Below are 14222 nucleotides of genomic sequence, written 5' to 3'. Positions count from 1 at the left end.
CAATTTTTTTCTTTGCCAAAATGCTAAATAAATGTTTCCTGCAAGGATGCCAAAATGGCATCCAGTATTACCTATCAATCTGTGGATAGAAGTACTGGGACACATTTCCAGCCACATGTGGCTTTTCCTCAAACTGTTACCACAAAGTTGGAAAAACACAAATGTATAGGATGTTGTTGAATATGGTAGCATTACAGTTTCCCTTCACTTGCATTCTGTTTTAACATGACAATGACCTTGTGCACGAAGTGAGTTCCATTAAGATATGTTTTACATGGGTTGGAGTGAAAGATCTTAAGTGGCCTGCTATAGAGCACTGACCTCAAGCCTTGTGTATACCTTTGGGATGAAATGAAACACTGACTGCACCCCAGGCCTCCTCATCTACATCAGTACCTAACTTTACTAATACCCTTGTTAGTAGACTAAGCACAACTGTTAATAGATTTTCAAAAAGGACATAGCTACAAATTTTATTGTCAGGTGTCCACAATTTTTTGTCTAGATAGTATTTGTACACTTCTGTGTCAGAACATCAACATTTTATTTTTTAAACATTACAAGGTGTTATTAGGCAGACATTCCTTACGAAAATGTTGCTAAAAATGTTGCTTGTTGTTTTATCTTTAAAAATTGCATTGCGCATGTGTGCGTGCATATGGGTGTGTGCACACGTTTTCTAGGTGTCTGCTTTTTGATATCTGATAAAAGAATAATCCTATGGGATTTTTTGCATTCAAGGCAAATTCTAGCATGAAAAAACGAAAGTTTCTTTGTAACAAGTCATTCCCCCCTCCTCCCTTTTCTACTGTTCATTTGGTATTCCACTGTTCTAACATGTCTGGGAGCATTTGTAGGGGAAAAAAGACCATTTCTTTTTTTCTGTGATGTAGAATCTGTCATTGTCTCGTGCAGTCTGGATCCATGAAAAATTCTAATCCATCAAGCATCCCTTTCTCTTGGTGTGGCGCCATGACCTTGGGCAGAAAACAGCACGGCTGATGTATTATGAGTGCAGTCTGATGAATAATTATCCTCAAACTCTGTGGCCCCTAAACACACTGGACAGGAGGACGCGAGCGTGGGAAATCAGAATCGGAGCAGGAGCTTCCAAGCGATCTGCATTTTCTAATAAATGAAGCGAGACTCATAATCACATCCTGAAGGCGTGTTTGTGTGATGATATCATCTAAACAAATTGCATTAGGTGATTGGAGAGTTGGGAAGCCTGTCTAAATGAAATGTCTAGTTTGGGACAAATGAAGTATCAAAATATAAAAATCAACTGCAGCTTAATAAAATGACCGAGCAGCAGTGATGAAATTATGAATATTATTATTATTTTTTCTGTGAGTTCACAACAGTTATCACTGATGTGTTGAAGCAAATATTATAGCCTGTAATACTGATTTATAATCCTAAAAAAAACCTTTCAAAATATATATAAAGTGGGACCAGACTGTATGAGTACATTTAAAAATTTTTTCTCAAAAGCAATGTTTTAGCTTGCATCCAATCACACTCAATATACACTGCTTGAACAAAAGTATTGGGACACCTGACATTTCCAAGTATATGTGGGTCTTTCTCAAACTATTAGCACAAAGATGGAGGCACACAATTATTTAGAATGTTTTTGGATGTGGTAGCATTACATTTTCCCTAAGTTGAACTATGAGACACAAACCTATTAAAGCGTGACAATACCCCTGTGTACAAAACAAGTTCCATGAAGATATGTTTTACATGGGCTGGTGTGGAAGATCTTGAGTGGCTTGCTATAAAGCTTTGACCTCAACCCTACTGAACACCTGTCGGATAAAGTGAAATGCTGACTGAACCCCAGGTCCCCTCAAGTTCTCCTCAAGTACCTGACTTTACTACCACCCTTATGGTTGAATAAGATCAGATTCCCATAAGCACACTACAAAATCTAGTGGAACATCTTTCCAGAAGAGTGGGGATTATTATAAATGGTGACTAAATGACACAAATTATCTAACAACACCAATTCTAAAAAGGTTGGGACATTTGCAAATCTCATAATACTATTTGATCACATTAGAACATAAAAAACATATGACATTTTTAAACTAAAGAGTAGACATAATTGGGAATAAAAAGAGCAGCTTAAACTGGCAGTATCTTTCAGAATTAAATTGTGCAGCGGATCACTAATCGGTGAAAGACTGTATCTAAAAATTGTGACCCAATTTCAGAATAATATTTCCTAACTTAAAAATGCAATTACTTTGAATATACAGTAAATAATATTATTAAAAGATTCAAAGAATCTGGAGAAATCTCTATGGAGAAGGGCGAAAATCAATTTTGAAAGCCTGTGATGCCCAGGCAGCACCATGTTAAAAACATGAATCTGTAATAGAAATCATTTTAGAGTTATAGAAACACCCCCAGAAAAGATTTGTGAACACATTTGTGAACACAGTGTCATATACAAATGCAGTTAAAAGCTCTCTCGCACATCAATTTTGATGTCTCGAAGACATCAAAATTGACACATTGAAGTTGAAGTTGACAACAGTTCTGTGGCTGGACAAATCAAAATTTTTAATTATTTTTGAAATGGCCTGCCTGCATTCCAAACCTTTCAACAATTTAAAACATTCGGCACGTTATGAAACAAAAAGTACAACAAAGACAACCCAGGACTATGGAACAGCTAGCTACCGGAGCAACTCCAGAGTTCCGGCGAGGGCACTGGCGTGCTCAAGAGTCCCGCCGAGGGCGTTGCCGCACTCCAGAGTCCCGCCGAGGGCGCCGCCGCGCTTCGGACATCTGCAGAAGTTGCTGCATCACTCTGGCTCAGACCTTTCCTGGCTTCAAAGGTGTTCCACCCAGTAGCGGTTTGCAGCAAGTTCCGAGATGTCCACCACTGGCACCTGACCCTCCTTCCTCGGAGTGCCCTGGCCCACCTGCCGAAGGTGGGATTGGGGTGTCAGGAGCCGCCCCCTGGAGAAGGGGGTAATGTCAGAGAACCACCAGCCACGCCTCCCTCTAAGGCTCACACTCTCAATCAGCCTTTCCCTGCTTTAATTACCTACACCTACACACATTTATAAGGTCACCATTCCCCCTCACTCACGGTCGGATCTACTAGTTGCTCACCCGGACTTCCTACCACTCGTGTTCCTCGTACTTCCATGCTCCTGGCTACACTTCGGATGAAGCACTCACGATAAGTCTGTGTTTGCATGTTGAGTATAACTAAAGACATTCTGTTGTACTCCCGGTTCCTACGCCTGGTCCATCTGTGACAACAATGAGATTTGCAAACCATTGAATTCTGTTTTTATTTACATTTTACACATCATACCAAATTGATATAATTTATTGATAAATTGAGTAATTTAATTGATGTAATAAACTGGGCATAATCACTTTGCAATTTGTTTTTTAATTGTTAGAATAAAAAAAAAAAAAAAAAAATATATATATATATATATATATATATATATATATATATATATATATATATATATATATATAAATTAGCCTGAAGAAAAATACTTTTTTTTAGAATTTTTTTTTAACTTTTTTTTTAGGTATTTAGAACTGGGGTTATATGGTCAGATATCCAAATGCTTTTGTCCAGCGAGTATAATGGTTTAAGACTAGGCCTGTTGCTTGACTGATTTATTATATTAATTTTAGCTATTTATGAGCTTACCACAGTGCTTGTCCAGCAAGGCAACAGTTTCATAAACAGCATCATCGATTTCTGAAACACTATCTGCAACAAATCAAAAAATCCGTCACAAAATGCAATCTCTTGTCATTATTTCTGACTCGATTTACATACTAAGAAACAAAACAGATGGCAGGTGTTCAAATAATGCAATCTGCGAGAAGGCAAATGTTCGAGTAATTGAGCTGCTGCAACATGCTGCACCGTCTCAGCTTTTCTCTTCCACGAGCTCAACCCAAATCACAGACAATTTCCTCTCCCATAATGGTTTTGATAGAAAAGGGAAATTGGACAATATTCCACATTATAGACACACTGATTGCCATTTTTATCTCATGGGCCAATTCTGTTTCTATCTAAAGGCATCATTAAGTATAGCAGAGAAAGGGGAAAAACAACTGTGCAAAAGGATTTGAAAAAATGCCGGAGCCTGTAATCAGCTCAATTAAAAAAAAAACAGAAAAAAGTCAGAGATAGCTTTCCAAGAAAAGGAGAGGAGGGAAAATTTTGCATGCATCCTGTTCTATAATAATGCCTGACAAAATAAACAACACATGGCCGGAAATACGGTGAGTCTCGGTCGGTAGTTTAGGTATTGTTAGGAGGCTGTTTAATTTGTCAATAAAAACTAATTGTAATGATTTGCAAATCTCATAAGCCCACATTTTTATTAACGACAGAACATAGAAAACATATCAAATGTTTGAACTTAGGATATGTACATTTTTAATTTTTTTAATTGTCTCCAGAAAGTTGGGACAGGGCAACAAAAGGTTTAAAAATTAAGTGCTACTAAGAAAAACAGCTGTAGGAACATTTTGCAGTTAATTAGGTTGATTGGCAACAGGTCAGTAACATGATTGAGTGTAAAAAAAAAACTATCCTAGTAAAGATGGGTAGAGGTTCACCAATCTGCAAAGAACTTCGTTAAAAATTGTGCAACAATTTCAGATTAATGGTCCTTAACATTAGTTCCCCTGCAGGAACTCTAGCTGCTATGGAACACTTTGTGAATGCCCCCGCGTTGTCCACACTCTGAATCAGGTGTATAATATAGGGTGCCCACCCAATGGCCCAACGACGGAATCCACTGGTGTGGGTGAAGGTATGCTGCGTGTTAGTTCATCTTGCACGGCTGTAAAAGATTACTCAAATGGATTGCACTTTGTTACATTAATCCAATTTTAACCTCTAATCTGACTCCAATTTATAATAAAGATTTAACTAGAATATCTCTAATTTAAGATGATCACCTTATTGGTTGTACTTCTTCTTTGATTTTAATAGATTATTCCGAACATTCCGTCTTTTTAATTAATCATTCATTATGGTCCAGGGGGGTGCTTAGAGCTTTGTGCTCGGCTAACGATACCTGCTCATTGCACATTGGCCAGTCCGAATCTTAGTCAGAGGATTTTAACAGTAAACTAATATTCTTTAAGTAGGCCGCCCAATGCTTGCTCATGCATAAAGAATAGTCAGAGATAATCAGAAATCAGAAGGTCCCAGACGTTGTGCTCTATGCTCCATCCGTTCATGAGCCTTCAGTTTGTACTATCCTGGTCATAGATTTACGGTAACACCAGACTACATAATTAACTAGATATAAATGATTTCAGGAAATTTCAGAGTTAATCAAGAATTTTACATTTAATTGCTAGGCAATAATCAATAAACAAATGTCACATTTAAAACAAATAATAGAAGAAAGTTACATACATGATCAGCATAAAACAAAATAATTTAGCAATGCACTTTATTAAAGAATTGTTAAAGAGTTACTGTACCTGGCATTAGCGACACACAGAGACTGTGTGGGAAGTTCTGACTACAGAATGCTTTCCTGAGTGTTTTGCCAAATTTCCTTAAATACCCAAACCATCATAAACATGTAAATTCAAATTGATTAAACCTTTGCAAATCCTTTCTTGGGACAAGATGTGACCTAAAACCAAATGTCACCTAGACCACCTGGTAAGGATCTTCTCAGGAGCAACCCTTATGTCAGTAATTTCCCCAAACCTGAGGTCTGTTCTACTGATATAGGACTGAGATCATATTTCCAATCACACTGAGACCTTTAAAATGATACTAAACATGTGAAGGTAAAATGTATACATTATGTAAGTAAAGTAGCTTGAATTCCGGGACCTTCTAAGTTATCTTTCCATGACACGGCCATCTCCCCAGGAGGGAAAGAGGGGGCTCAAGGATTGGTGACTGGGCAGCGGAACAAATGGCTTTCTCTCCTCAGATCAAAGAGATCCTCTCTTCAGATTAGAAGGTTTATTGTTTTGTTGCATGGCAGTTCTCGGGGACTGGGATCATGAACAGATCTGACCATCACTACAGTTAGCAGTCCAATGGAAAATGCGGCATCACTGATGGGGTGACATCATAACCAGGAAGCTTAAAAGCACATGGAGTAAAAAAAAAAAAAGCAGCAGCTTCTGTTTGTTCAGGAAGCGCTGAATGTCCAGTAAGGTAGTAGTTGTTTAAATCCTTCTTTCTCGGCATGAAAGCGACCAGAAAGATGAAACATTGCTTCCATCCTTGGGTTCCTCCTTGCCCCCCCTATATATCATAACCTTGCAAACGCTCCACTCTCGGAGAGCACTCTTTAAAGGGGGTGCTCTTACTCCTCGTGGTTCTGGCCCCACTTTAGCTGAGGTGACGGGTCGTCCCTCAAAGCCCCAGCTCTGCCCACAAAGCCACTGTAAACCACCTCAGTGCTGGTGGGCAAGACCTATGCCTCAGCCGGTCAGGCCACAGGCTGTTTGCACACAATGGAAGCTGGAGATGTCCTGGGTGGCAAACGGGCCTGTGAGCTTCGGTGTTCTACAGATCTGACCCTAAGTGACCCTAAAAGCCACTAACAAGACCGCTAAGTTCCTCCATCAGACATAGAGACCGGGTTCTACAGCTGGTACTTCGTAATTCCTAAAAAGGACAGTGGATTGCGTCCTATACCAGTCCTGCATCAGCTGTAGCACTCTCTCTTGAGACTGAGGTCCAAGATGCTGACCCTGAAGCAAGTCATGTCCCAAATCAGGTCTGAGGACTGGTTAGTGACCATAGATTTAAAGGATCCACCCTGAAGGGTAATGTGTCTGCCATTGCAGCCTTTGTGGGGCAGTCGCTGGGTAAGAACCCAGTTGGTGACACGCTTCCTCTGTTGCACCCAGAGGTTAAGGCCTCTGGTGCGACCTAGAGTGCCTGCATGGGACTTGGCCATTGTGCTGCCAAGCACAATTACCCTAGATCAGGGTATGTTCCCAAAGCACCTTTGGTCGTCCCACAACCTATTAGGCTCCAGGCATTCTCTCCTCCTCCCTTTCAGGCCCCAGACCAGGAGAAGCTTAACCGATTGTGAGACATATACGTCCACAGCTTAGAACTGTGGAGGAAGTTGGAGCAGCTGTTCGTCTGTTATGGCCCTCCGAGGAGAGTTTTTCTGCGAATAAGCAGATGCTCGGCAGATGGATTGTGGATGCGATTTCCACCTCCTATGAGTTCTCTGGTCTCCCTGCTTCCTTAAGGGTCAGAGCACACTCCACTCAAAGTGTGGCCTCTAAGGTCTTCTCCTCTGAAGTTTCCCTCCAGGACATCTGCAACGCTGTGTGATGGTCCACCCCACTCACCCCACTGACCTTTGTCAGGTTCTACAGCCTCGACCTCAGTGCCACTCCTGGCCCCTCTCTCCTTTACCCTAGCTGTGCCTGCCCACACTAGGCAGGAATTGGTCAGTCTGGCTTGATTGGACTCTCGTTCACAAAGCATTCCATTGCAGCTCGAGTTCCTGAAGGGGAACGTCTTCAGGTTAAATATAACAATGTAACCATGGTCCCCAGAGGGAATGAGGCAATGTGTCTTTATGCCACACTGCCTTCATCCCTGCAGCGCTTTCTTCTCCTTTCAGAAGCTGTCGCTGGTTTCACTCAATGTGCTGGTCGTGACGTCACCCCGCCGGTGCCACCGCACTTTACATTGGACTGGTTATATATGTAATTCAGAGCATGGACAACGCAGGGGCGCATTCCAATGCAGCGTCTCATTTCCTCGGGGAACCATACTTACATGCGTAACCTGGAGATGATTGTTAAGTATTAGTTTGCAAGGAATTGGAATGTCTTTTTGTTTACATTTACGTTTTACACAGCATAATAACTTCTTTTGGAATTGTGGTTGTAATTAAACCTGCATACTTATTTTCTTTTGAGGATAACATCTAGCTTTAATCCAAGAATAATCAACAATTTAAAAAATCCCTCTCTAATATTGTTCTAATTAAGAGTAGGAATGACTCTGGGTCTAGTTTGGGGGGGTTTATAAATTGTAAACTGCTATTTCATGTCTATCATAATGATGCAAATTTCAGAAAAAAAGGATTTTCCAGTATACATGACATGCCATGATTATGAGAAGTGAGTGTAGCTTAAGCTTTCTTCAAAGATAATATGATTTAGATAAACTAAAGCAACAATGTTATCAAATTTCTTTCTATTTGTATTCAACAGCAGAAATCTAACAGACTACTTTCACTGACTCTGGAACTTTCTGCCACTATCTGTGAATACTGGATTATGTTTTGGATGTGGTGTCATGTTAAATGCAGAACTGGTTTGACATGTGCTAAATATATCACATACAGGTATGTGTCACAGAGAAATATATTTCTCTAATGTTTTCACACTTTATTTCAGCTCTCAACAGATTATATTTCATCCAGGTTTTTTCAGATTTTACATTACTTATTCACAACATGAATAGACACATCACAAATTCTCATACCAATTAAAAAAGATTGTATAAACAGGACATGTGTTAATAAGTACACTCAGTTCTTAATGTATAAATGAGTCCTTGATTTTGCATGTACTATAGTTGGGGTGTATTAAACATAGTCACAATCAGATTAAGAGGTGATGGCACAATACTAGACTTAGTACTCTCTAGACTTTTGGGATATTCTTTAGTAAAACATTTTAATTGACTTATGAACTCTATATGGACAAAGGTATTAGGACACCAGAAATTATCAGCCATATGTGATTTTTTCCCAAACTGTTAGCACCAAGCTGGAGGAACAAAATTATATTGTATTTTTTGAGTGGCCTCCTGTAGAGCTCTAACCTCAACCCTGCTTAACATCTTTGGGTTTGAACACATTTACTCTTATTACATGACAATCATATGCAGGCCCAATTATGTTAATCATACTACAGTTCAAAATCATGTGCTAATGCTGTACTTGGGTAGAATCCTGCCTAGTTATCGTAAACATAGGTTCTATGTCTATACAATTTTATTTGATTTGATGTGTTATATGTTTAACATATGTTCTATTTGTAGGTCAATGAATGGATTTATTGTGTTCTAGAACTCAAAAAACTGTGTAAAATGTACTGTAAATAAAAACAGAAAGCAAGAATTTACAAATCTCATTAATTTTTGTTTTATTTACAGTAGAACTCTAATCCAAATGTTTAAACTGAGGAATTGTACTATTTTAAGAAAAAAATAGGTAATTTCAAATTTGATGGCTGCAGCATGTCTCAGAAAAGTTGGGACAGGGACATGTTTACCACTGTGTAGCTCATCTATGTCTGATACAGGACTCTCGCTACTCAGCAGTCCTTTCTCTTCTTTATCACACTTTTCATTTAAATTATTTTAATGTTTTTAGTTGCTTAAAGGTATGAACTGCAAGCCGGCCAGTTCAGCACCCAGAGTATTTTATCTTCTTTTAGAGATCAGTGCTATGGAACAATTGCAAAATCTACACAGATTTTCAAAGACGGGTGACCCTCTGCCCATGACTTGTAATGACTTAACCTAATTCGTTGCAAAATGTTCCTCCAGTTGTTTCTTTTAGTCACACCTACTTTTTCTAGCCTTTTGTTGCACTGTCCCAACTTTTTAAAAGTGTTACAGCCATCAAATAAAAATGATCTTATTACTTAAAATGGTACATTTTCTCAGTTAAAACATTTAAACAATGTTTCTATGTTCTAATGTGAACAAAATGTGGGTTTATGAGATTTTCGAATGAGTGCAGTCTGTTTATATTTATATTTTACACAGTTTCCCAACTTTTTTTTGGAACTGGGGTTGTAAATAAATCTAAATACAGATATGAATAAGAATTTTTCAAGGTTATTTTTTCTTGATTGTTAGATTCATCCACTGGATTTTTCTCTGATATTTTATGTCATTGACGTGTGTGCTAGTCATTTTGGTCAAGGACGGCCTAGCTTACTTGACTCTGCTCCTTGTTCAATGTGCTGTACAATACTATAATTCAGAGCTGCCTGTCTTTTGCAAAGAAAATTTTGGTTTAACATTTTCTTTTTAAAACAGTAGAATGCAACAGATCTCTGCTAGAGTTCTAAAATTGGTTTAGCTGGATTGTTAACTTGCTTTGAGTTTTATTAGATGAAGATATGACTGGAAAATTACAAAAAGATTAATTTTTTATTGTGTTAATGAAAAAGAAAAAAAATTTCACCACAATTTTTCAAAGCATCATTAATTGAATCATGATCTAGATCCTTCCAGGTGATACCATTTCTATCACAAAACTATCTTTTTTTTTTACCATTATGAGAAAAAAAGAGCAAGTCAATACTTCATACATACACACAAAAAAAACAGCACAATGCGCTGTTCACAGATGTAGCAGATTCCAGAGTGCATGAAAGTAGGACTCTGTTCAAAATGTTATTGGATTTGGCAGCTAAGTGAGGAGTGAAAAGTCTTATCGCTTCAGTCGGTTGCCATCAATAAAACATGAGCTCAAGGAGCTTTGCGTCTCTCCTTATTTATGTTTTTTCTTTTCCACTTGGAGATTCTATCTGCACCATAGAGAACACTATGATATATACCTTAAGAGCTATCAGATCCTTGGGGGAAACAGAACTAACACCTAAAGAGAGTGCATTGTTTTGTTGCTTCATTAATGCATCGTGCTGTCATGTAACCTGACCTACACGCTGTATCCACCAACTTGATAAAGTGCAGAGAAAGATATTAAGGGGGTTGTTTCCTTAAAATCAATTTACAGCCTGAACAGGTTGTGTTTATTGATTTGAAGGCTGCTGTAACGGATGCCTAATTATCAGGCTGTGCTTAAAATGTGATCTCAGAGATTGAGTGACAGCCTATGAAGTCTAACCCCCCCCACGCACACACAACCCTTCCCTTATGAAGCATAATTAAACTCAAAGTGCTTCATGGCCAAACAAACACTTTGACCCATAGTTCTGTATGCTTGATTGGATAAAAAAGAAAACAAAGCCGTTTTGGATGTCACACATGCAAATTTAATGAACGAAATGTCTCTAAAAAAGTAAAATCTGGTTGGACAACATATAACTAAGCAACTCCACATCATCCCAGAGCACTGCAAATACAACAGGAATGCATTGAATCTTTTTGGTTGTTCAAGTTTTAAGTTGGACTTATAAACTTGTATTCACTGACCCTGGAACAGTTCCAGTGCAATCATGTCAGCAGCTCTGATATGGTGTTTGACATGCTAGCTAGCAAAGCACGGTGAAGAAGACACCAGGAGGCCACTTTCGCATCAATAAATGTCATGTTATTATTCTCAGTGCATTGCACATGATGATTATGATGGATCCAAAACGACAACGACGGTCTGAGGTGTCATTTGTAATTGGTCTGTGTGCAGAGATGTTTTCCCTGTACTATTTAGGTCTTGCGTGATGGCTAATCAGATACCGAACACAGTGGATGATTATCTAGACCACCTACACTGTAGAAGAATTATACACAAGACATTGTACTCAGCTAATTTCCAGATGTGTTTATTTACAGCATGCAACTTCTGACATCTATCATTTAACTATCATTTAAAGGCCAGGCAATCAAAAAACAAAACAATAACAAATTAATACATAAACTAATAGAATAAATGTATAATATATATATATATATATATATATATATATATATATATATATATATATATATATATATATATATATTACCTGCTATTTTGCAAGTTCTCCCACTTAGAAATCATGGAGGGGTCTGAAATTGTCATCGTAGGTGCATGTCCACTGTGAGAGACATAATCTAAAAAAAAATCCAGAAATCACAATATATGATTTTAAACTATTTATTTGTATGATACAGCTGCAAATAAGTATTTGAACACCTGTCTATCAGCTAGAATTCTGACCCTCAAAGACCTGTTAGTCTGCCTTTAAAATGTCCACCTCCACTACATTTATTATCCTAAATTAGATGCACCTGTTTGAGGTCGTAAGCTGCATAAAGACACCTGTCCACCCCATACAATCAGTAAGAATCCAACTACTAACATGGCCAAGACCAAAGAGCTGTCCAAAGACACTAGAGACAAAATTGTACTCCTCCACAAGGCTGGAAAGGGCTACAGGGAAATTGCCAAGCAGCTTGGTGAAAAAAGGTCCACTGTTGGAGCAATCATTAGAAAATGGAAGAAGCTAAACATGACTATCAATCTCCCTCAGACTGGGGCTCCATGCAAGTTCTCACCTTGTGGGGTCTCAATGATTCTAAGGAAGGTGAGAAATCAGCCCAGAACTACACGGGAGGAGCTGGTCAATGACCTGAAAAGAGCTGGGACCACCGTTTCCAAGGTTACTGTTGGTAATACAGTTGTGTTCAAAATTATTCAACCCCCAATGCTGTAAATGGTTTTAGGGAATTTAGTGTACATTTGTAATTGTATTCAGAATGAAATCCTACAAGGACTTCTTAAAGAACCATATGCAACTAAAATGACATCAATTAGTTTTGTAATACGGTAGTAAATGTTTCTTTTGTGAATTCTTCATTGACATAATTATTCAACCCCTTAAAGACTACCACTCTGAAGAACAGAGGTTCAATTAAGTGTTTTCAATCAGGTATTGAAAACACCTGTGGATATCAGGGAGCAGCAATAAAGCCTAATAAGCACCAATTAGGCAGCTTTAAAATGACTGTGATACTCAGCTCCTTCTAGACATTTACTGGTGTGGTTACAAACATGGTGAGGTCAAGAGAATGGTCCAGGAAGACAAGAGAACAGGTGATTACTCTTCACAGGAAGGGCAATGGCTATAAGAAGATTGCAAAGATGTTAAACATACCAAGAGACACCATAGGAAGCATCATTCGCAAATTCAAGGCAAAGGGCACTGTTGAAACGCTACCTGGTCGTGGCAGAAAGAAGATGCTGACTTCGACTGCTGTGCGCTACCTGAAGCGTAAAGTGGAGAAAAGTCCCAGTGTGACTGCTGAGGAACTGAGAAAAGATTTGTCAGATGTGGGTACTGAAGTTTCTGCTCAGACAATACGGCGCACCCTGCGTAATGAAGGCCTCCATGCCAGAACTCCCAGGTGCACCCCCTTGCTGTCCCCAAAGAATAAGAAGAGTCGACTGCAGTATGCCAAAAGTCATGTGGACAAACCACAGAAGTTTTGGGATAGTGTTCTGTGGACTGATGAAACAAAATTAGAACTGTTTGGCCCATGGATCAACGCTATGTTTGGAGGAGGAAGAACAAGGCCTATGAAGAAAAGAACACCTTGCCTACTGTGAAGCATGGCGGGGGGTCAATCATGCTTTGGGGCTGTTTTGCTTCTGCAGGTACTGGGAAGCTTCAGCGTGTGCAAGGTACCATGAATTCTCTTCAGTACCAGGAGATATTGGATGACAATGTGATGCAGTCCGTCACAAACCTGAGGCTTGGAAGACGTTGGACCTTTCAACAGGACAATGATCCCAAGCATACCTCCAAGTCCACTAGAGCATGGTTGCAGATTAAAGGCTGGAACATTTTGAAGTGGCCATCGCAGTCACCAGACTTAAATCCGATTGAGAACCTCTGGTGGGACTTAAAGAAAGCAGTTGCAGTGCGCAAGCCTAAGAATGTGACTGAACTGGAGGCTTTTGCCCATGATGAATGGGCGAAGATACCCGTAGATCGCTGCAAGACACTTGTGTCAAGCTATGCTTCACATTTAAAAGCTGTTATTACTGTAAAAGGATGTTGTACTAAGTACTAAGATTGAATGTCACTTGGGGGTTGAATAAAACTGATAATGATGTGAGCTCAGAAAAGACATTTGTGGTTATTTCATTATAAATGTTATATTTGTCTGACCTACACGTGCCTCTTTGATTTAATTGTAAGCAGGATGACTGAATGATCATAATCAATGTCAAACCGACCAAAACAATCAATTTCAGTGGGGGTTGAATAATTTTGAACACAACTGTACACTAAGACGTCAATGGTTTGAAATCATGCATGGCACGGAACATTCCCCTGCTTAAACCAGCACATGTCCAGGCACGTCTTAAGTTTGCCAATGACCATTTGGATGATCCAGAGGAGTCATGGGAGAAAGTCATGTGGTCAGCTGAAACTGAAACCAAAATAGAACTTTTGGGTCATAATTCCACTAAACGTGTTTGGAGGAAGAAGAATGATGAGTACCATCCCAAGAACACCAT

This window comes from Silurus meridionalis, chromosome 11, assembly GCF_014805685.1.
Source record: "Silurus meridionalis isolate SWU-2019-XX chromosome 11, ASM1480568v1, whole genome shotgun sequence".
Taxonomy (NCBI): Eukaryota; Metazoa; Chordata; class Actinopteri; order Siluriformes; family Siluridae; genus Silurus; species Silurus meridionalis.
Note: the sequence above shows the minus strand (reverse complement) of the source record.